Source organism: Schistocerca serialis, chromosome 4, assembly GCF_023864345.2.
Source record: "Schistocerca serialis cubense isolate TAMUIC-IGC-003099 chromosome 4, iqSchSeri2.2, whole genome shotgun sequence".
Taxonomy (NCBI): domain Eukaryota; kingdom Metazoa; phylum Arthropoda; class Insecta; order Orthoptera; family Acrididae; genus Schistocerca; species Schistocerca serialis.
The window spans coordinates 780973735-780985766 of NC_064641.1; the positions used below are offsets into that span (position 1 = coordinate 780973735).

Genomic DNA, 12032 nt, shown 5'->3' on the forward strand with positions numbered 1-12032 from the left:
CTAAGGGGACCACACCCTGCGGCGGTGAGGGTTAGTCGCTCACTATCCTTTAAACAATCAGTCCACCTACCTGGATAGGTTTCAGGTTGTCTGCCCCTTCCTCTGCGATGGTAGATACTAGTTTGAAAAATGTCCAAAATTTCCTTTAAGTTGGTTTATTGTCTTTAAAATACGTAAAATGGCCACAAGTCCGTATTTAATATCCCGACATCAATTATGCAATGTTACTGACTGTCTCTGTTATAAATTCACACCCGAAAGCAGACAGAAGATATTCAATCCGACCCGATATTTTGAACGTCCTACACAGTCACTGACCCACGACTAAATGCGAGTTAACACACTCAGTCGTTCAGTAAGCTTCTTGTTAAGAAGTGCGTGCCATAATGTCTCGTAATCTGTGCGAAACATACCACGCGGACTTTCTGTACGACATCAAATGTTCAAAGCGAATATCTCAAAAAATAAACGACTCACAAGCTTCAAACTTTCACGAAATAATCAATAACGTAGTCGCTTTTCCTCAACAACACGAGAACCGATAAAACGCGCGATTTGTTTCATTTTGCTACCAATCTGATCAGCGCGATTCAACATAGATGTTTGCCGGAAGACAGCTCCCGAGCGACTATATCTACTCATTCAGCTGAGGTTCCAAGCCCTACTCGCGGGAAATGCTGAATTCTCATTGGCTAGTATGTTAAGCAGCCAATCAGATCACTCGAGCACTTCTATACTCGCGGTATTTCTAATGTCAGCCAATCAGGTTACTACAAGTAATTTGGACTAGAAATCTTGTAATTCCAAAACTAAATAAAATTTAATGAAATCAAATACAATTCCTTTCCAGAAAATAAATTACTAATGAATTTAAAACTCAACGTCCCTTGTGGCTGCCTTTTATAAATCGAGCTCACTCGGACATACAACACAAATTCCCCTCTTGCACAACAGTTTTATCACGCATTCATTTTCATAGTTTTAATAAAGATCACATTCTCACTTTACTATGTCCTACATTCACTCTTTCAGTCTCCCAAACACACTCATACAATCAAAACACGATGAAATATTAATTTTTCAAAGTAGTTTTAATTACGTCAGAAATCTGTGATAATGAAACTAAAGAAAATGCCAGAAAATTATGTTACGTCAATCTTTCCTCTTGGTTGTAGTTTCAGTTGATACTATAGTGCTTAACCCAGTTTCACAATGCCTATACGGTTATTATACATTTTAGGTAAAAATTTGAATCTTGGAAAGTATTGAAGTTGTTGACTTGAAATTTTAACAGTTTGTGTTATACATAAAATTTGGTATAATTAGTATGAAAAACATCGATTAATATTTATTAGTACTTCTTCAGATTTATAGAGAGTACTGGTAACGTATTGCACTCAGCGTTAGGCAAGTATACAGGTAGCTCGGCCCAGTAGCCAGCGTCAGCTGTACAAGCGTGAGAACCAAAATCTGCTCTCCTCCTAGCCCTACGGCAAGCTACGCTTTCAATGCAAGATGACAACTCGTAATAATTTACTACGTTACATCTCTGGCTTCGAAAGACAAACGCGTACTGTAGCACCATCTCCACCGCACTTCACTGTTGCCGCTGCAAATGATGGAAGTTAAGTTTTGTGAAATAAATCTTTTTGAAATAGCATATAGAGTTCGAACATTGGCAGGAACTTTAGATATCTGACATTTTGTAAGAAACTTGATAGCTGGCTGCTGTGGCCGAGCGGTTCTAGGTGTTATGGCCGGAACCGCGCTGCTGCTGCGGTCGCAGGTTCGAATCCTGCCTCGGCCATGGATGTGTGTGATGTCCTTAGGTTAGTTAGGTTTAAGTAGTTCTACGTCTAGGGTACTGATGACCTCAGATGTTAATTACAATGAAATTACAATGAAATGAACACCCTTAGCTGCTTAAGGCGTTGACATACGTCAACGGGGACAGATGAAAATGTGTACCCCGACCGGGACTCGAACCCGGGATCTCCTGCTTACATGGCAGACGCTCTATCCATCTGAGCCACCGAGGACACAGGGACTTATCTCTGGCACGCCTCCCGCGAAATCCACATTCTCAACGTATTGTCCCGCACTACATTCATAGTGCCCCTGCCCATTATACTTGTTACTCACGGCGCGTTGCCGATTCCCCTAAGAGTTCGGGCACTGCTTGTGCATTTGCACAGAAGAAGACGATGGTCAAGTGGCCGGTGAGCCATATATATATATATATATATATATATATGTGTGTGTGTGTGTGTGTGTGTGTGCGGGAGGCGTGCCAGAGATAAATCCCTGCAGTCGCACTATCCACTGTGTCCTCGGTGGCTCAAATGGATTAGCCGGCACGGTAGCTCAGCGTGCTCGGTCAGAGGGTTAGCAGCCCACTGTAATAAAAAACTGAGTTAATCGATCTACAACGAACTTAAACGGATGTCTTACGACGTGTGCCTCGAGCAGTTGCAACAAACGATAGCGAACAAAATGAGATTTTTTTTTTTTTTTTAAAAAGATGGCTAGAGTGTCTGCCATGTAAGCAGGAGATCCCGGATTCGAGTTCCGGTCGCGGCACACATTTTCATCTGTCCCCGTTGACGTATGTCAACGCCTGTAAGCAGCTAACGGCGTTCATTTCATTGTAATTTCATTCTAACGAGCTGCATGGTCACCTTGTCCGAAAGAACAGATACCATCTTAGTATATATTAGATGTTAATTCCCATAATGCTTAGAGCCATTTCAACCATTTTTTGAAACTTGGTAACAGAGTCTTGCCATCCCAAACTGATCGTCAATAAATTGCACTGTGCATGTGCGAATCACTATAATCGAAACAGCCCTGTCGTTTCGATGCACCATAGGGGTAAAACAGAGTAATGGGAGTGGTCAAAGATCAGAGAAGTAGTTTTGTCCTGTGGGAACATCCGACCAGTGCAATGGGGCGAGATGCTGATCAGAGGCCGGTGGGTTAATTAGTATCAGCGTGTTCCTTACCCGCCCCCACTCCAGAGCGGCAGTTTGGGGTAACTTGGAGCGGCGGCAACTTGGAGCACCTCCCCGCTGCGCTGTTCACAGTAATTAGGTTCTCGCGGCGGCCAGCTGTTTGGTATGCGTGCTATGCGTGATGGCGCCTGCCTGCTCGTGCACGCCGCTTTCCCTCAGGCAGCAGTACCTCAGCACATTATCACATCCTATCCTGCAGCGACACACCGCACGATTTGCAAGGTAACTAGGCTGGAACTAATTGTGAAGTTCACACAAGTAACGTACAAGATCGGATTCCTGTCAATTCTAATCGGAGTATTTTTATATACCCCGAATACGGACATTTCGCGGTCATCTGGCGAATAAGGCAATTGAGCGGATTTTTTAATTCCTAAAACTGATAATAATAACGTTCTCTTAGTCATAAGGAAATGACGTCATGGTTGTTGAAATCAATGTTAAAATGTTGACTCAACCATCTTTCACAGTGCATAAACACTAAAACTGACGTGTTTCCAAGGAGCAAACCATCGTCATTACAATTTATTGCACAAAAATCTATAAACGCGAGAAATAAAGAAAATAAACAAAAATATTAAAATTTCGTGGTCACTTCTTTGTAACTTTGTCTCCCTAAAATGTTCATCCACAATAGCGTGTGGGTGGACCGAATATAGTGCTGACAGGGTGTAACTCAATACCTCACCCAAAATTACTTAAGACAATCTGACATTATAATGTGTGACTAAAAACTTGCAGGAAATTCGAAGGGATGCATTTTCCTATTGGCTGTATTACTACAGGGTGAAAAGTATTTAAACCGACAAGCTCTGGGACGTTGTAGGGGACATCAAAACAAATATTTTTCCCTAATGTCATTTTTTCCTATGCGGATTATTTAAACCGGTGGAGGCCGTATTACTATCTTCAGTTGTTAAAGGGCGTATTACGCTCTTCAGTTTTAGGTAACTGCTGTCCACCAGTGTAGTAGTGCATTGTCTCTGTTTACTAATGGAGCGATATACCTGGAGTGAGTACACTGATATGGTTGGTGCGTACTGCGTAGCGCACCACAACGGACGAGGTGCACAGCGGGTTTATCAACAACAATGTCCTAATCACCGTATCCCGCATCATACGATCTTTGCTGCTGTGTACCAACGTCTGCGTGAGACCGGGTCATTTAGCAGATTACCTGGACAGGGACGCTGTCGCACGGTAAGAACGCTGCAATTTGAGGAAGCTGTCTTGCAGCATGTGGAGCAGGGTCCTTCAATCAGCACTCATGCAATTGCACATAACATGGGGACGAATCAGATGAATGTAAGAACAGTCCTTCGAGAGAAATTGTTACGTCCATTTCACTTACAGCGTGTCCACAACCTGGAACCCGTTGATTATCCACCCAGTGCACAGTTTTCGCAGTGGTACCTGGAACAATGTGAAATGCATCCTACAATTCCATCCTCTGTGTCGTTTACCGATGAAGCAACGTTCGGGCGTGATGGAGTCTTCAACATGCACAATTCGCATGTTTGGAGTGAGGACAACCCACATGCCACAGTTACTAGCGCTCATCAAGTGCGGTTTTTCGTTAATGTGTGGGTCGGTGTTGTTGAGTACTGTTTAACTGGGCGTTATCTACTAACTAGCCCATTAAATGGCAGGCACTATTACTATTTTCTCGCCAGAGCATTGCCAGAATTGCTGGAAGACGTCCCGCTCCCTACAAGACAACGCACTTGGTTCCAACATGACGGGGCGCCGCCACATTTCAATCGTCGTGTGCGTCGATTCCTGCAACGACGGTTCCCAGAAACGTGGATTGGCAGAGGTGGTTGCTGTACCATGGCCTGCTCGATCCCCAGGTATGACCCCTCTGGACGTTCTTGTGTGGAGAGACATGCGCAACCTTGTTTACGGAACTACTGTTGCATCAGAAGAGGACCTGATTGCCCGAATAGTAGCAGCAGCAGGAACAATTCAGGATACTCCTGGGGTTTTTGCCCGTGTCAGACAGAACATTATCCGACGGTGTAACCTTTGTTTGCCGGCCGGAGTGGCCGAGCGGTTCTAGGCGCTACAGTCTGGAACCGCGCGACCGCTACGGTCGCAGGTTCGAATCCTGCCTCGGGCATGGATGTGTGTGAGGTCCTTAGGTTAGTTAGGTTTAAGTAGTTCTAAGTTCTATGGGACTGATGACCTCAGAAGTTAAGTCCCATAATGCTCAGAGCCATTTTTTTTGTAACCCTTGTTACGTGTCAATGGAGGCATTTTTGAAAATCTACTGTAATTGAAATTGGGTTGTGTTAAGGTGTTGTCTCTTGGTCATAAAAAATGGAAAAATGTTTGGCGGTTTAATTAATTTGCCGCCAGAGAAATCTTCCTCTACAGGTTTAAATACTCCTCATAGGAAAAAATGACATTAGGGAAAAATATTTGTTTTGATGTCCCCTACAACCACCCAGAGTTTGTCGGTTTAAATATTTTTCAACCCCGTACAATTTGATGATGTCGTGACATTTTCTATAAACACAGCAACGTGTGATCGAGTCTCATTGCTATTTACAATTTTAGGGTAATTTGTTACCCTTTTGATCTATTTCCTCCCAATTTTCGAGATTTTGATCCAAAGACAAACGTAAAGACGAGACTTTTAACGTTCAAAATTAGCACAGTGCATTATTTAACAAATAAACTGTCGCCACATACCAAGTCTATGATGAAGTTTCCCTGCGTAGTCGGTATGTGATGTCATAGTTGAAAACAAAGGCATTTTCCGTAATCACTCAAATGTACAACCACATCCCATTGCTATTTATGGTTTTGAAGTAATTTATTACAGTTTTTGGCCGACTCTCTTCCACTTTTCAAGATCGTCATCCTAATACACGCGTAAATATGAGGTTTGAAATGTTGAACAGTAAGCACAGTGTGTTATTTTAACAAATACATTGATATCCGCATTAAAGAATTAGCACACAGCAACAAATACGCTCTTGCTACATACCAAGCCCACATTTCACTGTAAGGAACTTGTCCCCGCATTTTTAGAGTGTTACAAACAATGACATCATTTATATTGCCGGCCGAAGTGGCCGTGTGGTTAAAGGCGCTGCAGCCTGGGACCGCAAGACCGCTACGGTCGCAGGTTCGAATCCTGCATCGGGCATGGATGTTTGTGATGTCTTTAGGTTAGTTAGGTTTAACTAGTTCTAAGTTCTAGGGGACTAATGACCTCAGCAGTTGAGTCCCATAGTGCTCAGAGCCATTTGAACCAATGACATCATTATAAGGCTGCCTTACAGGAATCCGACGCTATACGATTACAGAAGTTTGTAAACAATGGTGAAAATCCAGGTATGTGCACACACACACACACACACACACACACACACACACACACACACACACACACATGCACACCATACGCACACTCATATGACATTGCTAAATTTACACTATAAACAATTACTCAAGCCCACCAGGGGTGCTAACCACCACCAACGACATAAAAATGGCTTCCTAGTGAGTTAACCCTTTCGCGGCGGCGAGGGTCAAGCATCTTGACTGCCTGGCCAGCTGAGGGTGGATGGCTGACTAACAATAAGCCCAGCGACCGCTACAGGCTACCACTGTTGGCTGATCGCATATTGCAGCGCTCATACAGCCACTCTCCAATAACACTTTTTTAAAAATCACACTGTATGGACACTGCTAACACTTTCCGATAAGCATGAAGGGGAGCTTCTTAACTAACCATGCTCTCTGTTATAAATTTAGCCCGGTTTGAGAAAAGGTTACATCAGAAAAATAAGAACTTTTATGTTACTGATAAATTCTGTAACTTGAGATGTAAATTACCAGTGCCTGTAACCTACTAACTTTTCAGAAACATCGAACAAATGCATTTTAAGATATACAGTTCTAAAGTGAAAAGTTACTAGCGAAGATACTCAAAACTCGGACAACTCTTACTACAATCATAAACAAAAGTAATTGGTTCAAATGGCTCTGAGCACTATGCGACTTAACTTCTGAGGTCATCAGTCGCCTAGAACTTAGAACTAATTAAACCTAACTAACCTAAGGACATCACACACATCCATGCCCGAGGCAGGATTCGAACCTGCGACCGTAGCGGTCACGCGGTTCCAGACTAAAGCGCCTTTAACCGCACGGCCACACCGGCCGGCCAAAAGTAATTATTGAACTTTAAAACCAAATTGTCTCATATAGACTGTAATAAGGTAAACAAATGATTCAATTTATTTTGCGATAGGTCTGTTGGTTAGTTTGTGTTAAAAGCCTGAACTCGATTCTCTATAATAAAAAAATCCAGCAGTAAGTGACCAACCTGCTTCTTGCTTGCCGTTTTCCTTTGCAGCTCGTCTCCTTCGGAACGAACTGGCATAGTGGCTTACGATCGTCATTTTTAACATAGTATTTGGACTGCCACTGGCTGAATTAGAAGCCTTTTATTTTTAATTTTTTTCCTTTTCCTTTATTTTTATTCTTTTGACTTTCCTTTTCTTGTAACATACACAGTCACGATTTCCTTTGTTGGTGATATTTTTGAAAACATGGCTCCATACAAAGAGCAACAATACACTTTTGCACCTCATGCATGTCATTTCTCGTCGTGAATTAGCAGTAGATACTACAAAGTGTCTCTGAGGGATGTCCTTTTTCTCCGTGGTTCCGAGGAACGCTAGATGATGTCCTTTATGAAATTTCTTCTTCTTGTGTCCTTGGGATCTCTGGTTTACGTGATAGTCCATGATGTATCCAGAGACTGGAGGATTAGTTCCAATTGGAACTTCGCCAGCGGCATCTTCTGATGCTTTCGTGTTCAAAAATTATTCGTGCATTCAGCATGTAAATGTCAGTCAAATGAAAGAATGCTTTCTCGTACCATTTCACTATCTTTGGGGTGCACTGTACAGAACTCAACATCGTGACTTTCTTGCCGCCGCGCGGGATTAGCCGAGCGGTCTAAGACGCTGCAGTCATGGACTGTGTGGCTGGTCCCGGCGGAGGTTCGAGTCCTCCCTCGGGCATGGGTGTGTGTGTTTGTCCTTAGGATAATTTAGGTTAAGTAGTGTGTAAGCTTAGGGACTGATGACCTTAGCAGTTAAGTCCCGTAAGAGTTCACACACATTTGAACATTTGAACTTCCTTGCCAACAGCAGCGCCTGACTTGTTATAGCTAACTATAAAAGTGGGTTTCAATCAATTTGACCCGTTTTATGCTCCTTTTTTTCAGCCTCATCAAAATATCGCCCAGTTACCGTGGATAACACTCTGATTTCTTTCTTATCCATCCATGTTAATGCCAACAGTGTTCTACGGAGCTTGAATTGTATTTCCTCTTTATTCAGTTTGCGAGGCAATGGTGGTAAATGTTTCGTGCTTTTTCGTACTGTTCCGATGGCATTGGTGTGTTTCTCGTGGAGCCAGAGGAATAATTCAGAGCTCGAATAGCAACTGTCCGAATAAACGGCATTACCTTTGAAACGTCCCCTTTGAACAATTCTACATGACTGTGCTTAAACTGACACACAATATTTTGTTAGCGCAACGCAATCTGACTTTCAAAATTCCCTACAAAAGAATGGCCCTGACTAACATTAAACTATACCTTTCACAAATCACTTACCTCACAAAAATCTTCGCTGCTCAAGCTACTGCAATACAGCGAGCGCCACTACTGCCAGCTAAATAAAAGATTCAAACTATGGAAGGCACTAACTACTGATAGGGATAGTTAGCAAATGAAAGATATTAATAGAGAACGAACAATGTATTTACCTTGATAGCATCATGTATAAATATAGCAGTTCATGACAAATTACAAACTTCCGCCATCTCTCTCCCCACATCCACCACTGCTGGCGGCTCACCTCCAACTGCGCAATGCTACGTGCTGTTCACAGCCAGCTGCCGCTGCCCAACACTACAATGGCAGACAACAATGCAAACTAGCCACAGACTGCACACAGCACAGCCAGTGATTTTCATATTGAGCGCTACGTAACGTTGCCAATAAGAAAACATAAACAGCCTACTTACATAGAGAAAACATAAACAGCCTACTTACATAGCCCCCATGTTCCCCACAAAAATTTTTACAAATTTTTTTTTGGGCAGTGGCCAATAATGATTTGATAAATTTTTTCATAATTACAATAACAAAGAAATCAAATGCACACACTTATTGATACAATTTTGGTCAAAAGCTAAAATTTTCTCACAGTCCATAAAGACAGTCCTCATCATTCGTCATAATAGTAACTACAGTTTTTTTTTCACAAAGTCTCATTAGTAAAAGAAATTGCACACAGAAGTAGTGGATTTCCATGCAGTCTTGAAGAAGTAGCGTTGTCCTTCCAACGGAAAGACAGTGCTGACTCTTGACATGCTGACAGATATTGGGTCACAACAGAGCAAACCCACTGCAGAGTCAGTCGAAGTTTTGATGAATATTGGTAGGTCATCACAGAGCAGACCCACTGTAGTCCTGGTAGAGATTACGATATTGGTGGGCCACCAGAGGCGCAGACCCACTGCAGTCCTTGTAGAAATAATGGTACTGATGGATCATCAAAGATGTAGACCCACTGTAGTCCTTGTAGAGATAATGGTATTGGTGGGCCACCAGAGGTGCAGACCCACTGTAGTCCTTGTAGAGATGACCAGCAGCCATCTGTTGCGATTGTGCAGGTGCACATTCACCATCGAAGAGTCTTGCGGAGAATATAGCAAGTCCATAAACCACCACTTGTGCACTCACAAAGTTTTTGGAATTGTCCTTAGAACAAGCAATGCTGTTATCCAGTCCCTTGCTGAATTATTAACACACGTGCAAACACTAACAGTCCCAACTTCTGACATATTGTCCATATACTATGACCAACAGAAACGTGTGCAGTGAAATGTAACTTACAAGTTAATAATATCATGAACTGGTGACAATTACAATTTTATAACATAATAATACAATAACAAAGGTACAGAATACATTATTAAAAACATAACAATACAGATAACATCTGTAGTACAGGCTTTACAAAAGAATCGAACTAACATATACATCAGTGGAATTATGACATGAGTACATACATAAAAGATCACAATAACTTTTGAAACATCAACTTCACACATGAGCATTAAAACAAAACAGAATTAATAATATCTAACATCTTTACAAAGTAAATAACATATTATTAATGCCAATTATATTCGAGGATAACAGTATTCCTCATCATAGTGAATGTAGCTTAATATTAAAAGAAGAAAAAATTCTATGAAACTACACAGAGACAGGAAGAAAACAAATACACAAGGGTACACACACACATAGTGGGATAACACCAATAGGAAAGGACAGGGTTCGTTTTCAGTGTAACCTTTGGTACTGCAGTCCAACCCAAAACTTCATATATCTTTCCTCTTATTTCATCCTTTGTTTCCACCAAAAAAATTCTATCTAAGCATGCTTTCTGTATTTATATGTTCACACATTTCTTACCTCAACATTTATTTCCAAGAAAATCCTACCTAAACCTGTTTTCTCAATGCATTTCTTCCAATTCATCGCAACTCATTCTCTTAGAGGCTACCCCCTCTTAAGCTAACTTAAATCTACTGAGCTCAGATGCTAAACTAAGGGACGAGGCAATGCAGCAGCACAAAACATGTAACACAAGCAGCAATGACAAAAAATACAGATTGGCAAAGCTAGCAGCAGCAAATGTAATAACTTATATCAAAACATGACATAGCTCAAGCAGAAAAAAATATTACACTAAAAATGGCCATGTCTAATACCTATGTCACATCTTAACACTAGAGTGATGCATCACAATTTATTCTACAAAAGAAATTACCAAGTACTTGAAAAGAAAATTATGTGTTACTGTTACTAGTTCCTTCTTATTGTTCTTTCCTTTCCAAGTGCTCCTTTTTAAAGAATGTGGATCATAAAATAATTATTTAATAGATCTGTTGACAGAAAGTGTTCACATTAGCAAATGCATTTCATTTTATAAAAGCAATGCTGCAACACAGCTGGAAAACAGGTATCAAATGAAATAAGCAATTATGTACAAAGCATAAAAATATCGTTCAATAGCTATGTGGCATTTCGTAAGTCAGTAGCTCTCAATTCTCGTAGAAAGACACTTGTCAATATCAGGTTTGCAGATGTAAGAATGTTTCCAAGTTATTATTAGCGTGTCGTATTTGCGATGTTTTCTACAAAGGAATGTCAGAAGCGAGGTTAATGGCCTCTTTTTTTTTTTTTTCTTCCTGTGCTCTGAAAGGCACGCGCTAATGACTTTTTCTCCAGACGTCTGACACAGCTGGGTGCCCGCGACGCATTACGTGCAGGTGGTCACTTAACTTTCGTACGGAAATATTTACGACAGCAGTTTCTGCTACAGTGACAGTCTCACATAGAAATATTTCACAGGTCAAGAATGAGCGTTGCAAATCTGTAGAAACAAAATGCTATTGATATAACAGTGTCCAAAAAATTTTCGTCTGCATTGTAATACATTCATGCATATACACACACATTTCATAACTCTTAAAGTACGATTCTTGGTTTCCAACAACCTTTTCATAAATCAGAGTCCCTAACCCCTACTCCTTATTCCTTACCTTATTACACATATACATATTCATATTCATCAACACGTCTTCAATATTTCATCATAATAGCTACATAGCATAATCAGATTCCTCATATAGCATCAGCTTATTTATCATAAACATACCTCAACAGCATAGTACACATCGTCGTCGTAATAATATCATAACACTTCAGTCAAATCTCAAAATCATCGTAACTTCCTCCAATAATTTCAAAACGTAAAAAAGATTCTCTGCTCATTTCAATAGTGTCATCTACCTCAAACGTACTTTAAAATCATGCTCCCTTACGAAATATATCATTCAAAGCTCTCATAGTATCACAATGGTTCCGAAAAATGTGAGCATTTCTCAAAGTACAGACAAAATACAATTTCGTAAGTG

General features: G+C 41.0%; 2 protein-coding genes and 1 non-coding gene across 4 annotated transcripts in view; 1 reads left to right on the plus strand and 2 right to left on the minus strand.

Annotated features, from left to right (window-relative positions):
• LOC126474763 (GTP-binding protein Rhes) overlaps positions 1 to 12032 on the minus strand; it is a 626634-nt gene that overhangs the window by 464217 nt on the left and 150385 nt on the right. The window lies entirely within an intron of this gene.
• LOC126473356 (calcium uptake protein 3, mitochondrial-like) overlaps positions 1 to 12032 on the plus strand; it is a 588948-nt gene that overhangs the window by 276060 nt on the left and 300856 nt on the right. The window lies entirely within an intron of this gene.
• Positions 1966 to 2039, minus strand: Trnat-ugu (transfer RNA threonine (anticodon UGU)). Its single transcript has one exon. It is a non-coding gene; the product is annotated as a tRNA-Thr (tRNA).